Raw genomic sequence first — 16,622 nt, 5'->3', positions numbered from 1 at the left:
CCTTAATTGCTTTGCCTTGCTCTAAAACATTTTCAATATTCTTTCTCATAATTCTTCAATATGGCTACGCTCATTTACGAGCTAAAGTCTGTATCCACTTCTTCTACATTTCTGAAACAAAAAGAGCAAAGCAAATTAAGAGCCCATGGAAAACCATGGATGCAAAGGATGCCTTTTAAACCTTCCCTTTGCATAATTTACCCCCCGAACTCAAAATCTTTTTAAAAGGTATTTTCCTGTTCTTTTAGCCTTTCCGATATTTGGATAAAATAAAAGTCGGTGGCGACTCTTGTTATCCGCACATTTTCAAATAATGTCAGTTCACCGTATTACACCGCAATATACTCGGCCTCACAAGATGAGAGTGCTACCACCGGTTCCTTTTTCGAACACCAAGAGATTGGGGTTCTACCTAGCATAAAGATGTATCCAGCCGTTGACTTTCTATCATCCTTATCACCACACCAATTGGAATCGGTGAAACCAAGTAAATCACACTTTCGGCCCGTATCCGATGCCGGAAAGAGAATTCCACAACCAAGAGTCCCTTTAATGTATCTAAGGATCCTCTTGACAGCTGCCATATGAGATACCTTTGGTCTCTCCATGAATCTACTCGCAATACCGACACTAAATGCCAAGTCCGGTCGCGTATTGCACAAGTACCGCAATGATCCAATCAATCTTCGATATTGAGTTGGATCAACATCTTGCTCATCCTCACTCTTGGACAGCTGTAGCCTTGCCTCACATGGTGTAATGGCAACATTACAATGTTCCATTTCACACCTCTTCAAGATCTCAAGTGCATACCTCCTTTGGTGCATGAGCAGTCCCGTTTTTGACCTTTGGAACTCTATGCCAAGGAAGTATTTCATGATTCCAAGGTCCGTCATCTCAAACTCACTCATGAGTTCCTTCTTGAACCTTGAAATACTCTCCTCACAGCTGCCGGTAATCAAGAGATCGTCCACATATAGGCAAAGAATTATCACTCCATCCTTAGCATTCGATCTCACATATATACCATGTTCAGACACACACCGCTTGAAATCAATGTCAACAAGGAAGCCATCTATGCGTTTGTTCCAAGCTCTTGGAGCTTGTTTCAAACCATACAAGGCTTTATGCAACTTGTAGTATCTCATCTCTTGATTCTTTACCACAAAACCGGGGGGCTGTCCAACATAAACCTCCTCATCAAGTGGACCGTTCAAAAACGCAGATTTGACATCCATTTGATAAACGCTCCAATTGTTGTTGTTTGCAATACCAACAACCAATCAGATGGTCTCAAGCCTAGCCACAGGAGCAAACACCTCCTCAAAATCTATTCCCTCACGTTGCAAAAACCCTTTCGCTACTAATCGAGCCTTATACTTGATTATCTCGCCCTTCAGATTTGCTTTCACTTTATAGACCCAACGGACACCAATTGGCTTTTTACCATGAGGTAGATCAACTAACTCCCAAGTACCATTTTTCTCGATTGATTCCAGCTCCTCTTTCATTGCACAAATCCATTTTGGATCCCTTAGAGCCTCCTCCGTATTCACCGGTTCGGATTCGGCCATAAGCGCAAAATGAACGAAATCACCTTCATTATTAACTTCTTTATCTTGGAATCTCTCGCATTCTTGGAGTCTAGAAGGCAACACCCTTTGCCTTGTTGATCTTTTGCGGTGTTCTTCAGTTTGAACATTATTCGGAGGCTGCGGAACTGTTTCGGGACTGACTGGATCATCAAAAAATACAGCAGTTGGAGTTCTGTTCTGCTCGTAACCGGTTACGCCTGTATGTACTGGCTGGTCGTAACCGGTTACGCTGTTCTCTGCAGAATTCTTGTTCTGTTTTTCCTGTTTGTAACCGGTTACGCCAGTTTGTACTGGCTGGCCGTAACCGGTTACGCTGAGACTGCTGCTGTTATTTTCTTCAAAAATAACATCTCGACTAATTTGAATCTTCTGATTTCTCGCATCGAACAGTTTGTAACCGCCTGTAGAGTGATATCCAACGAATATCATTTCTTCTCCCTTGTCGTCCAACTTCTTTCTCAATTGTCCCGGCACATGTCTATAAGCCACCGAACCGAATACACGCAAATGACTTAGATTCGGTTTGAATCCACACCAAGCCTCTTCCGGTGTAAGCTTCTCAAGCTTCTTTGTAGGACAACGATTCAATAAGTATGTGGCTGTAGAGACCGCTTCTCCCCATAGTTCCTTCGGTAGATTTTTACCGCTTAACATGTTTCGAACCATGTTCATAATCGAGCGATTTTCCCTCTCGGCAATACCATTTTGCTGCGGCGTATAGGGTGGTATAACCTCACGCACTATACCCTCATCATCACAATACTTCCCAAACGCAACCGAGGTATACTCACCTCCACCATCCGTTTTGAGAATTTTCAACTTGCGACCGCATTGCCTCTCCGCCATGGACTTAAACCTCTTGAATACATCAAACACCTCATCCTTTCTCTTGATGACGTAAGTCCACATCTTTCTACTAAAATCGTCAATGAACGTGACAAAATATCGATTGCCACCAAATGTGTCCACTTGCATAGGTCCACAAACATCGGAATACACCACCTCAAGGTGTGCATTGGTCCTATGACCCGCATCCTTGCTAAAACTTCCTTTGTGTTGCTTTCCTTTCACACATTCTTCACACAACTCAGCTGGAACGTTAATGTGTGGCAGCCCGGTAACCATACCTTCTTGTTGCAACGCTTTGAGATCACGAAAATTCAAGTGACCGAGACGATAATGCCATAACCACTCCTCTCTACTTGCAGCTGTAGCTAAGCACCTATGCTCCAATACCTTCAGCTCAACTTTGAAAGTCCTATTGGTAGCCATGGGAGCCTTTAGGATCAACACGCCACTAGCATCAACAACCCGCAAGATCTTATCTTCCAACCGTATGTTGTAACCTTTTTCGAGCAATTGACCAATACTCAAAAGATTACACTTAATACCTGGAATATATAGTACATCCTTGATCATAGAATGTCCACCATCCTTTTTCTCGATCAACACATCACCGACACCTTCGGCCATGAGAGTGGAATCGTCCGCAAACTTCACTTTGTTTTTCGCCACTTGATTGATTTGCACAAACCAATCTCTTCTTCCCGTCATATGCGTTGAACAGCCGGAGTCTAAGTACCACTCCTCTTTGCCTTGAGTTCCATCACGAACCGAAATCATCACATTTTGTTCCGAACTCAAAACTGTCGCTTTTTCTGCACTACTGCAGCTGCTGTCCCGTGACTTGCAGCTGCTGTCCAGCACCTCTGTCATGCCGTCGCACTCATCGGTAATCATCATTAAGAGTGTGGCTTCATCATCCACCTCTTGCCTAGCAACCTTGGCTTCACCCCCTTTAGTTTCAGGCTGTTTAGCACCGCACTTTGCTTGAAAATGCCCAAGTTTCTTACATTTCCAGCATTGTATTTTGCTCATGTCTCTTGGTTTTCCACCTCTCGCGTTGCTTCGATCACCATAACCATTTGAGTTGCTGCTCTCACCCTTTTGTCCCTTCGAATGTTTAGATTCACCATCGCCTTGCTTCCCTTTCGAAGGCCATTTCCCTTTCGAACCTTTACTCCTTTCATTGAAACGAGCTTGCAAAGCTAACTCCGCCTTTGCCTTATCGCTTCCTCTCTCGTCCATTCTTTGTTCATGTGCTTCTAGGGAACTTTGAAGCTCATCCTTGCTTAGCGACGTAAGGTCCTTCGACTCTTCAATAGCAACCACAATGTTGTCGAATCTTGACGTCAACGAACGTAAGATTTTTGACACAACATTCTGCTATAAGATAGTTTCCCCACACGACTTGATTTGATTCACTAAGCGCGTAATGCGCGTCACATAATCGTTGATCGTTTCCTTCTCTTCCATTTGCGTTAACTCGAATTGCCTCTTGTGAGTTTGTAACCTCACAACCTTCGCCTTCGCAGCCCCAGCATATGCTTTCTCAAGAATTAACCAAGCTTGCTTCGCAGACTCGCAATCACCGACCTTTTCGAAATTCTCACCATCGATACAAGAGTGTATCAAGAAGAGAGCTTTGTAATCTTTCTTCTTCTCTTCCCTGAAAGTGGCTTGATGTGCAGCTGTAGGTTCAGCCCCAAGAGGTGTGACACCATTGTTGACGATATCGAGAACTTCTTGATATCCAAACAAAACCTTCATTTGTTTAGACCACTTGTCGTAATTCTTCGAATCAAGAATCGGTAAATTGGATGGGATTCGATCATTGGTACTCATTGTTGCAGCGGAATCGGATTAGAACCAGTGCTCTGATACCAAATGTTGGAACATACAAATCAAATTAAGGTTTCTTTAATGGAGAAAATGATGGATTGAAGAAGATGAAGATTAGAGAATGAAAAGAAACATAAGAGAGAGAGAGTAATTGAGGGTGAGATGGTGAATTGGCATTAACCACAAAATAGGAGTAGTGAGCTCCTTATATAGTACATGTTACAAAACAATTGGAATGAATTAAAACACCCAAAAACAAAACAGAAAAACAGTCGGGCTTCAGTGTAACCGGTTACGGCAAACAGCGTAACCGGTTACGCAAACGCAACACCTACAGTGACTCTGTTTTACGGGTTCGTAACCAGTTACGGTAACAGGCGTAACCGGTTACGCCAACTGAAGTGCTAAAACCAGTAGTTTCAACAATTTTGAATGTTGATGGAAGTAGACTCGGTAATCCCCGTGTCTCGAGTTTTGGTGGATTGATTTGAAACACTAATGGTGCTTGGATTTACGGTTTTGCGAGTAATATTGACTATTCTAACATCCTTCATGCTGTGTTGATAGCGCTATATCATGGATTGCGGGAGGCCGAGGAACTTGGCATTAAAAACCATGTATTATTCTGACTCCAATTTTACTATCAAGTTTATCTCAGAGTCTATTAATATTTGACATCATTGTGCCACAATTCTTCATAATATCAAAGAGTTTCTCCTTAGAGAAGGACGAGTTCAACTATTTCATACCCTTAAGGAGGAAAATACTTGTGCTTACTATCTAACAAAACATAAGATTTGTGATAATGTCGAATCTTTTACGGAGTCCCCCATTAAAATTATTATTTATTTTTAGACAATTTTATTTATTTTTTTCTTTTCCTTTTTTCACTTGTAAAAAAAAACTTATATTTTACAATCAGGCAAAAAAAAAAAAGAAATTATATGGAGACAACTAACAATAGTCATTCTCTTCACATCGATTTAATTATCCATTTCTTCTATACGTTGTTGCTTGAACCTTTTTTTTATTTGGGATACGATTTAACATCAAACTTTCTATCTGACAATGATCAAGAGTTTTCAACATCTTTTTAACATCATTCTTTTTTTTTCAAACTTGAGTTGTAATCCTTGTTTGAAAGTAGTTACTTGATTCAAATATTGGTTACAGTTTGTTAAGTAACTTTTTGTGCAAGTAATGAATATAATTCAAGTTTGTTGAGCCTCTTATGTGGATATTCACTTTAATAATTTAATATAATTGATTTCATTTTTTTCTCTCTCTCTTTGATCATTCTAACTTGTGAATTATTACGAAGCACATACACCTCTAGAATTTGGCGTGTATGACACATGTACAACAAGTGTCAAAAAAGTCAAACAATTGTTGAAAAAGTCAAACAAGTGCCTCTTAAAAGTTGATTTTTTACTTTGTTTCGACACTCATTTAATCAATGTTCGACACTCGTATGACACACATACCTAAATGTAGACAACTTAAACAAGTGTTTCAGACAACAAATTATTATTTTAAATTACTTTAACACACATTTACACATTTTTTGGACAAATCTAAAAAGGTTAAACATATAGTAAAACAATCTTATTTGTAAAAAATTAAAGACATTAATATTGATTAGAATATTTTTAACTATTTTAATAATATACGAATAAATGAAGCTCAAATGTTATCTTATATGTAGCGATGTTAATATACATTATCGGTGTCGGAATGTCGTATCGTGTCGTAGTGAGTGTCTGTGTCATTCATAGGCGAATTATATTAAGCTGTGAAGACTCATATGTTGTCACACATTAATAAGTATTTTCCTAATAATGTTATTAATAGTATTACAAATAGAATGTCGACATATTGTAACTTTTTATTAACCTCTCCACCACTCTCTCAATGAAACAAGTTGCACACTCATCACACAAAATCAAAACTCAAACACCAACCTTAAGTGTGAGCAACATTTAGAGTTTTTGTATTTTCTATTACCATGATGTTCTTATAATCAAACAATCTAGAAGCTACTTTATAAACCATCATGATTAATGTTGACATCAAAAGCCAGGTAAATTATTCAACTCTCTAGTCTCTAATTTTCTATTGTACATGAATTTTTCTTCAGGTATAATGCTATTATTATTATTATTCTCTTTTCCCTATCATGTTATTATTTTTCAATATAGATAAAGTTTTTTCCTTTATGCTAAATTCTGTAATATCAACATGAAAAAATTCATAAAAGTTCAAGAAATCATAAAAAGTTGGTAAAAATGCAACCTTTACATCCTGAATAACTGCTTCAAGGTGTTGGTTCCCATTTTTCTCAATAATAACTCACACATCAACCACCCTAATGTGCATTTTCCAGACTTGATTTCCTTTTACCAAATCTTTAATCAAAATGGGAGGTCTTGACATATTTTCTGCTATAGATGGGAAGTATAACATAACAGAGATAAAAGAAAGATTTTCAGAGCATAGAATGAGAGAAAAATAGCATTTCAGATCAGATGAAATAAAAAATAATGAACATTTCAAACATAAAACATAAGAAACATTGACCTTCAGAAGAAAAAAATAGATTTGGGGAAAGAATGCGACGGTCTCTCTCAAGTCATTCGCAGACAACGGCGGCAAGCAAGAGAACATGTTGTTTGGAGAAAGAAGAAATATGAAAACGATAAGGACTGCTACCGATTCATACCTGAGGAAGGACTGCTACCGATTTCTGGTAACGTTTGATGAAGGCCTTGTTCAAGGTTCTCCTTACGGTAAACAGAGAGGAGCAGTGTATGCTATGCTTTGGCTTTCTCCCTTTTGCAAAATCTGAAGTGACCTTTGCAGAGGAGTGGGGTCTCAACACTCTGGGAGGGAAACGACTTTTCCACTATAATCCAAATGTTAGTACATAACTTTTTTTGAATTGACCAATGAGAAGAATACAATTGGCATAGTTGAATATTTCTTTTGTTAATTACATAGATAGCCTTTTTGCAGTGTAATTTTTTTAGATAGAAGGGTAAAATAGGAAGTTTGGGTAACATTATAATAATGGGTAGATAGTAGATATCAATTGTAATCAAGTTTAATATTTTATCCAAATTTCAATTAACATAATTTTTGGGACTTTGAATTTGAAGACGAAGGTGGTATATCATATTAAAATATGTGGAAAAAAATAAATCATTAAAATAGAAGATTATCATCTTTAGTGATTCTAGTATTATTCCCTTAATTGGACACCCTTAACCGTTAGAATTTGTTAATGATAAATATTTAAATTTAAATTAATGAATGTCAAAACTTCTCTTTTAAAAATGTGCATATTCAATTAAGTCTTTAAGATATGTACTACTCATTTTGATTTTTAAATAAATAAAGGATAATATTAACATGTATCTTACATGTTAAAAAATTTAAAAATGAAAAATTTGTATTGAAAAAATAAAAATAAATTATTAAATTTTAATTTAAAAAATGCATAATTTTAAAATTTTTATATATTTAATTATTACCTTATATTCTTATATTATGTGTTAGTTATTGAGTTAAAAGGTAGTGCACTGACAGTGTAAAATAACTTTACACTGTCATCCAATAGAAAATCATAAAGGTGCCATGTCATTAAGTTTTTTTGAAATAAAAAAATGGTTTAATTGGATACATGGGTGGTGATTGGTTGACAGTGTAAAAATATTTTACACTGTCAGTGCATCACCCCTTTTCTCTTAGTTATTACCCTTAAATTGAAAACACATATAAAATTATATTACGCAAGTTAATGTGTGGCACCTATATAAATTAATAATCCAATGATTTTTAAGAAATAATAATTGTAAAAAAAATTCAATTTCCTCCATTACATATGTGACGGTGTTTTATTGAAAGGTAACAACTCAGTCTTTCTAAAATATTTTTCACTTTCTTTCACTTTATTTTAGCCGCAACGCTTTAAGAAAGTCCTTTTTATTTTGTAAGTAATTTCTTTCTTGGTTGAATAATTTTTTCTTAAGGAATCATTTGTTTAGGTTCAAATCTAAAACCTTTAAAAGCATTGGTTTTGGGGTTTTAGTTTCTAAGTTGCCGGTTCGGTTTGTAAGCTTAACCCAGTCAAAATCTTACTTCGATTCGAGATCAACCCAGTTTAAAACCTCAATTCGGTTTGTGAGTAAGTCCGGTTTAAAAGCTCTCTTTAGTTCTAGATAAGCCAGGTTCAAATCTTACTGTGGTTCGTGGTCAGCCTGGTCAAAACCTCGATTCGATTCGTGGTCAGTATTGACTTTCTTAATCTCACTTTGCGCGTTACAAATAAGAATAATTTAGTAATAATTAAAAAAATAAAACCTTGAAATAGAATCAAACATTCATATGATCCAATAAAGTATAATTAGTTTTATCTCAAAGACATAATCCCAATAAAGTATAATTAGTTTCATCTCAAAGACATAATCTAAAGAATTTAGCTACTCAAAGTGTAACAAAGAATTACCACGAGTTATATATAGAATACATGCAAATCCAAGGAGAAATTTGTCTCCAATAAATCCTAAGGTCTCCAAAATCACATTGAAATTCTCATGGTCGTCACTCTTTCGTATGCAAAAATCATAACCCTTCCAAAAGTTTATTTTCTCCTTTTAAAAGCTAAAACATGGGAAAAAATTACCCATCATGCACACGATGCTCCAGATCGTGCACACGATGCCCTGCCAACTCATAATCACGCACGCGATGCATCCCACGACTTCCACACAATTTTTCTAGCAGAAGATTTGCTTTTTCTTGAAACTTTTGTACTTTTTCATCTCTTTGCCTTTACTCTTCACATGATCAGATCTTGGCCATTTCTTCTCAAATTTTATCTAAATTAACTCAAAAATACTTCAAATAAATAACAAAATCTTATAAAATTTACATAATGACAGAGTATCATCAGTCATCTTGGTTAAAACCCCGAATCGGTTTGTGAGTTTAACATAGTTAAAAGTTCACTATGGTTTGAGATAATTCCATGGGAAATCTCGATTTAGGTTGGGGACTAACCCTTTTAAACTCGTGTTTTTATGTAATATTAAATGCTTCTCTCCTCAAGTTCGTGTTTGAAAGAAAGACTAACTGTTTCTCTCCGGCGTTTGTTGTTTGGTTGAATATTAGCCTGAAACTTCATTTATTCTTGTGTAAGAGTGTGCGGGAGTTTAACCTACTAAAAATTCTTAAGCATTACTGGTTACTTTCAAGATCAAATATCGGGGACATGATTAAAGTATTCGTAAATGAACCTGTATAAATTCCTTGTGTCACTTCTCTTTCCCTTAACTTTTTATATTTCGCATTTTTTACTTTCTGTTGCTAATTTGTAAAATATTTTTTAAAATGTTTATAAACTCTGAAAATAACCACAAAAGTTTTTCAATTTTTTTTTGAATCCCAATATTTAATCCCCCCTCTTGTGTGTGGAGTCACATTTTCAACATTAAGACAATCTTGAAGCACTATGGCTAAATATATGAAAAGCTGGGAGATTTAAAAAAATGATGAGAGAAATGAAAAGTGAGGTTTTTCACGTTATCTGGTTATGAAAAATGATAAAGAATCTTTATATTTTGGAGAAAATTTAATTCTTCTAATAGAATAGTTAATCAATTATACATCTAATAATCAATTATTGAGACCCAAAATGGAAGGCTTTGCTTTGGAGGAGATAAACCTACTCTAGTGGGATACTTTGACTCTGATATGGCTGGAGACATTGATTCCAGAAAGTCTACTTTGGGCTACATGATTAAATTTGCAGGAGGAGTTGTGACTTGGCAGTCCATACTGCAAAAGTGTGTAGCAATATAAGTTGGGTTCATTTCCATTACCGAATCAATCAAAGAGTTACCATGGTTGAAGAAATTTTTGCAGGAGCTTGTTTTTGTTCAAGATAAATGCGTGTTATTTCTTGATATTCAAAGTGTTATTCATCTTGTTAAGAATCTAACTTTTCACAATAGGTCCAAACACATTGATGTGAGATATCATTGGATAAGTGATGTTTTGGATGCTAAGTTATTGGAGTTAGCTAAATTTCATACAGATGATAATGGTTTTGATATGATGACTAAAACGTTACCAAAAGGAAATTTTAAAATTTGTTGTGATATCGTCAGTTTGGCGATTTCCTCCACATAGTTGTGAAAGAGATATTTGTTGGATTTGGACTCCCTTCCTATGTGGAGAAAGGCGCAAATATGATTAGTCTATTTGTTTCAATTATTTAAGTGGAGAAGATTAATTTAGAGTTGAGATAGATATAGAGAATATTAAGATTCAAAAGGGAGAAAACAGGAGAGAAACCTATTTTTGTTTTTTTGCAACCAGTCTCACTAAATCGACGATTCCTGATTTGTTAACTGTCGAATCAAGCTCAAATTTGGAGGGAAGGTTTGCAACACATGTATCTAAATTTTGATCGTTTAGAATTTCAAAACAATGTCTAAGGTGAGAGTTATCTGCTTCGCACTGAAGCTGCAGATTTGGATGATTTTTCAGATTTTTTACTCTTATTTGTAAGTTAGTTTACTTTGTGATTTGTGGTTGTTAGCAATAGCTTTGCGAATCACTTCAAGAATCTCTTGTATTCTTATTTGGTTATAGTGGAGTTATTTCTTTAGTCTGGACGACTCCTGATTTTTTACTCTCATATTGAGGGTTTTTTCGTTAAAATATCGGTGTTCTTTTGTGCCTTTATTTGTTTGATTTATCGTCTTATATTTGTTGTTGATCCTCAAGGTTCCTACAAGTGAGGAAAATTTTATATCCGCTGCATATTGGTCAATTGTCGTGTGTTAATTTACATCACAAATGAAATGATATCTTCCTATACTTTAAAACTCATCATAATGAATTATGCTAATCTACTATGTAAATGTTTTTCCAACCATAATCGGTCTCATCCTACTAGAATGCGTAAGTGGAATGCATACAAAGGTAGTAATATGATTTTGAATGTTAATGACAGTAGACTCAGTAATTCTACTGTCTCGGGTTTCGGTGGATTGATTTGAAACGCTAATGGTGTGTGGATTTACGGTTTTGCGGGTAATATTGACTATTCTAACATCTTTCATGCTGAGTTGATAGCGTTATATCATGGATTACAGGAGGCCAAGTAAATTAGCATTAAAAACCTGATGTATTATTCGGAATCCAACCTTACTATTAAGTTTATCTCAGAGTCTATTAATATTTGATATCATTGTTCCACGATTCTTCACAACATTAAAGAGTTTCTTTTTAAGGAATGATAAGTTCAACTATTTCATACTCTTAAATAAGAGAATGTTTGTGCTGACTATCTTAAAAAAACATGAGATTTGTGATGATGTCGTGTATTAGTCTTTTACGGAGCCACCCGTTAAAATTATTACTCTTTGCTAGTTGATGTTAGTGAGAATTTATTTTTAGACAATTTTAACATCAAACTTTCTATCAGACAATGATCGAAAGTTTTCAACATCTCTTTAACATCATTCTTTTCTTTTTTTTCAAACTTGAGTTGTAATCCTTGTTTGAAAGGAGTTATTGTTAGTTACAGTTTGTTAAGTTACTTTTTGTGAAAGTAATAAATATAATTCAAGATTGTTGAGCCTCTTATGTGGATATTCACTTTAGTAATTTTATATAATTGATTTCATATTTTTTTTCTTTCTCTCTTTGATCATTCTAACTTGTGAATTATTATGAATTACTATGAAGCACGGACACCTCTAGGATTTGGCGTGTTGTGGTGTCTGATACGCGTCGGAGTCTCCCATTAAAATTACGGAGTCTCCCATTAAAATTATGATAATGTCGAATCTTTTACGGAGTCTCCCATTAAAATTATTATTCATTTTTAGACAATTTTATTTATTTTTTTCTTTTCCTTTTTTCACTTGTAAAAAAAAACTTATATTTTACAATCAGGCAAAAAAAAAAAAAGAAATTATATGGAGACAATTAACAATGGTCATTCTCTTCACATCGATTTCATTATCCATTTCTTCTATACGTTGTTGCTTGAACCTTTTTTTTATTTGGGATACGATTTAACATCAAACTTTCTATCTGACAATGATCAAGAGTTTTCAACATCTTTTTAACATCATTCTTTTTTTTTTCAAACTTGAGTTGTAATCCTTGTTTGAAAGTAGTTACTTGATTCAAATATTGGTTACAGTTTGTTAAGTAACTTTTTTGCAAGTAATGAATATAATTCAAGTTTGTTGAGCCTCTTATGTGGATATTCACTTTAATAATTTAATATAATTGATTTCATTTTTTCTCTCTCTCTCTCTCTCTCTTTGATCATTCCAACTTGTGAATTATTACGAAGCACATACACCTCTAGAATTTGGCGTGTATGACACATGTACAACAAGTGTCAGAAAAGTCAAACAATTGTTGAAAAAGTCAAACAAGTGCCTCTTAAAAGTTGATTTTTTACTTTGCTTCGACACTCTTTTAATCAATGTTCGACACTCGTATGACACTCATACCTAAATGTAGACAACTTAAACAAGTGTTTCAAACAAAAAATTATTATTTTAAATTACTTTAACACACATTTACATATTTTTTCGACAAATCTAAAAAGGTTAAACATATAGTAAAACAATCTTATTTGTAAAAAATTAAAGACATTAATATTGATTAGAATATTTTTAACTAATTTAATAATATACGAATAAATGAAGCTAAAATGTTATCTTATATGTTTATATATAGTGATGTTAATATACATTATTGATGTCGGAATGTCGTATCGTGTCGTAATCAGTATCTATTAGAACATTAGGTTTATTGGGCTTTAGTCTTTCTTCTTTCTGTATTGGGCCACGCCATATTGCTTTGCTTAGGCCCATTATGTCCAATATATATTTGTATAATGTACCTCTGGTTTGGTTAATGAGAATGAGAGGGAAACTCACACATTCAAAACTTTCCCTTTAACATTGCATCTTCTTCTTCTCAATGAGCATTTATACATTGTAATATGGTATCAGTAGAAAAACTCTCTTTCTTTTTCATTTCTTCCGCACCTTCACTCTGTTTCATCTTCTTCCTTGATTCTTTTTACATTTCCTTCACATAAACCCTCATCCATGGAATCCGGTTCCGATTCTGAGCAATCTGAAATTCACAAATCACCCAAATCAAAACCTACAGATCCAACCCTAAACCCACGCGATCCTTTCTACCTCCACCCTGGCGAGAATCCGGGCGCTACAATCGTCTCTCCACCTCTTGATGATAACAATTATCATAATTGGAGCAAGTCTATGCGTCGAGCCCTCACATCCAAGAACAAGCTTTCTTTCATCAATGGAAGAATCAAGAAACCTTCCACAACCGATGAAAACTACGAACTCTGGGAACGAGCAAATAGTATGGTGTTATCATGGATCAACAGAACCTTATCTCCTCACATCGCTCAAAGTACAATTTGCTTCGATTCAGCTTTTGACCTATGGGAGGATCTTCGTGAACGCTTCACACGAGGTAATCACTTTCGGTTCTCTGACCTTCTTCGTGAAATACATTCCATACAACAGGGAGATCGTACCCTATCTGCTTATTTCACTGCGTTGAAAATTTTATGGGATGAGTTAGAAGACCTAAGACCTACCCCTTCCTGTGTTTGCATCAATCCCTGCACCTGTGATCTTGCTAAAGCAGTTCGCAATTACAAACACATGGAATACGTTACCTGTTTCTTAAAAGGTCTGAACGACAATTACCATAACATCCGAACCCAAATCCTTCTTCTTGATCCTCTACCTACCATTAGCAGAACCTATTCTTTAATTGCTCAACAACAGATTCTCCCTTCAACTTTACCTTCTCCTACCATTCTTGCCACAACTGGTCCAAATACCAAAATCAAACCTAAAAGCACTTCTAAACCAGCCATGGTATGCACAAACTGCCATAAAACAAATCATACCATAGACAATTGCTATTTCAAACACGGCTTCCCACCGGGTTACAGAAACAACAATCCCAAAAACACCACAGAAACCAAGAACAATACACACAACAATAAAGACATTGGTATATCTAGAGAAGACTACAAACACTTAGTACAACTTCTACAACAATCTCGCAAAGATACACCACATGCAGCTCCTGACAAACCTTCTCCTGCTACAGCTCTCATTTCAGGTATTGTACAAAAAGGGAGTATTCTTAATCAACCTTCTATGTGGATTTTAGATTCTGGTGCTTCACACCATGTTTGCCCTTTTATCCATTGTTTTTCTAATATCTATACTATAGAACCTATTTCCATACATCTCCCCAATGGATCTTGTTTATCTGCTAATTTTTGTGGAACTGTTATGTTTGATAATGACTTCCAATTACATCAAGTCTTTTTTATTCCTGCATTCAAATTTAGCCTTATCTCTATATCAAAACTATGTCATACATCCAAATTCAACATCTCCTTCTTACACAACTCTTGTCATATCCAGGATGTGTGTACCAAGAAGATGATTGGCCCTGTGACACAAATGCATAATCTCTACATTTTGCACAAGACACCTATTGCACATACATCCACAAATACTGCTTCTGTTAACACCAGCCACACCAATCTCAATGATGATTTGTGGCATTTTAGATTAGGACACCCCTCTATTGAGGTCCTTCAACACATGTCTCAACAATTTCATGATATTACTTTTCATAAGAATCTCGCTTGTAATGCTTGCCATTTGGCTAAACAATGCAGATTATCTTTTACTTCAAGCAATTCTGTATCTTCTCACTGTTTTGATTTAGTCCATATGGACATATGGGGTCCTATTTCCACCCCATCATTAGATGGTTTTCAATATTTCCTTACTATTGTTGATGACTTTTCTAGATACACTTGGACCATACTTATGAATTCTAAGTCTGAAACTCGTATGCACATTAAAAATTTTATAGCTTATTGTACCAATCAGTTTAAGTGCAACATCAAAACTATTAGGACTGATAATGGAACTGAATTCCTTATGACTTCATACTATGCTTCTTTAGGTATTCTACATCAAAAGAGTTGTGTTGAGACACCACAACAAAACTCTATTGTTGAGAGAAAACATAGACATCTCTTGAATGTCACTAGAGCCCTTCTTTTCCATGGAAAATTACCTAAATGTTTTTGGTCCTATTCCCTTTGCCATGCCACATATCTCATCAATAGGCTAACCACCCCTGTTTTACAAAATAAAACCCCTTACAACATGCTTTTTAAAACTGATCCACACTTCCATAACCTTAGAACTTTTGGCTGTTTATGTTATGCTTCTACTTTATTAAGACATAGAGACAAATTAGACCCTAGAGCCACCAAATGCATTTTTTTAGGTTTTAGTTTAGGCATAAAAGGGTACCTTCTATTTGATCTCACTACTAGACAAGTCTTCACATCCAGAAACTGTATTTTTTATGAAACTATCTTCCCATATACTCCCTATGTCTCATCACACTCTCCCCACACTTCTGATCATGACAATTCCACCACCAGTTTCCTCTTTGACATAGATTACCACCTCTCAAACCCTGCTAACAACCACCAACATTCTATTACCAATGAAACCCCTCAAACCACACCTCCTTCTCTTCAATCTGCAGATAATACTAACAATACTCCTAATAATCATGATTCTGCTGGCAGTCCCACTATTGAATCTCAAAATACCAATCTCAATGATTTTCATGATTCTACTAATGTGAATACTTCTGAACATACCAATATGCATGACTCTGTTTATACTACTAGCAACAATAACAGTGCTAATACTGAATCTACTTCTACTAACATAAGAAAGTCTGCTAGAACTAAGTCTGCCCCTGCTCATCTTAAAGACTTTATTTGTAACACCACTTGTCTATATGATATTTCTAATTATGTTTCATATAATTCTGTTTCACATGCATATTTCAATTTCATCTCATCTCTGTCTGTTACTGCTGACCCTACTTCTTATAAACAAGCCAGTATACACCCCCATTGGAATAAAGCTATGAATGATGAAATACAGGCTTTAATAAATAACAAAACCTGGCAATACATGCCACTGCCCCCAGGTAAGAAAACCATTGGAAGTAAATGGGTGTATAAGACAAAATTTAACTCAGATGGCACATTAGAGAGACACAAGGCGAGGTTAGTGGCTCAAGGTTTCAAACAAGTCCAAGGTATTGATTTCTTTGACACTTACTCTCCTGTCATCAAACTCACTACTGTAAGACTCATTCTTGCTCTTGCCTCTATCTTAAATATGCATTTATTTCAATTAGATGTTCATAACG

The sequence above is a fragment of the Vicia villosa genome, linkage group LG3, assembly GCF_029867415.1.
Source record: "Vicia villosa cultivar HV-30 ecotype Madison, WI linkage group LG3, Vvil1.0, whole genome shotgun sequence".
In the NCBI taxonomy this organism is placed as follows: domain Eukaryota; kingdom Viridiplantae; phylum Streptophyta; class Magnoliopsida; order Fabales; family Fabaceae; genus Vicia; species Vicia villosa.
This window is presented reverse-complemented; position numbering follows the sequence as displayed.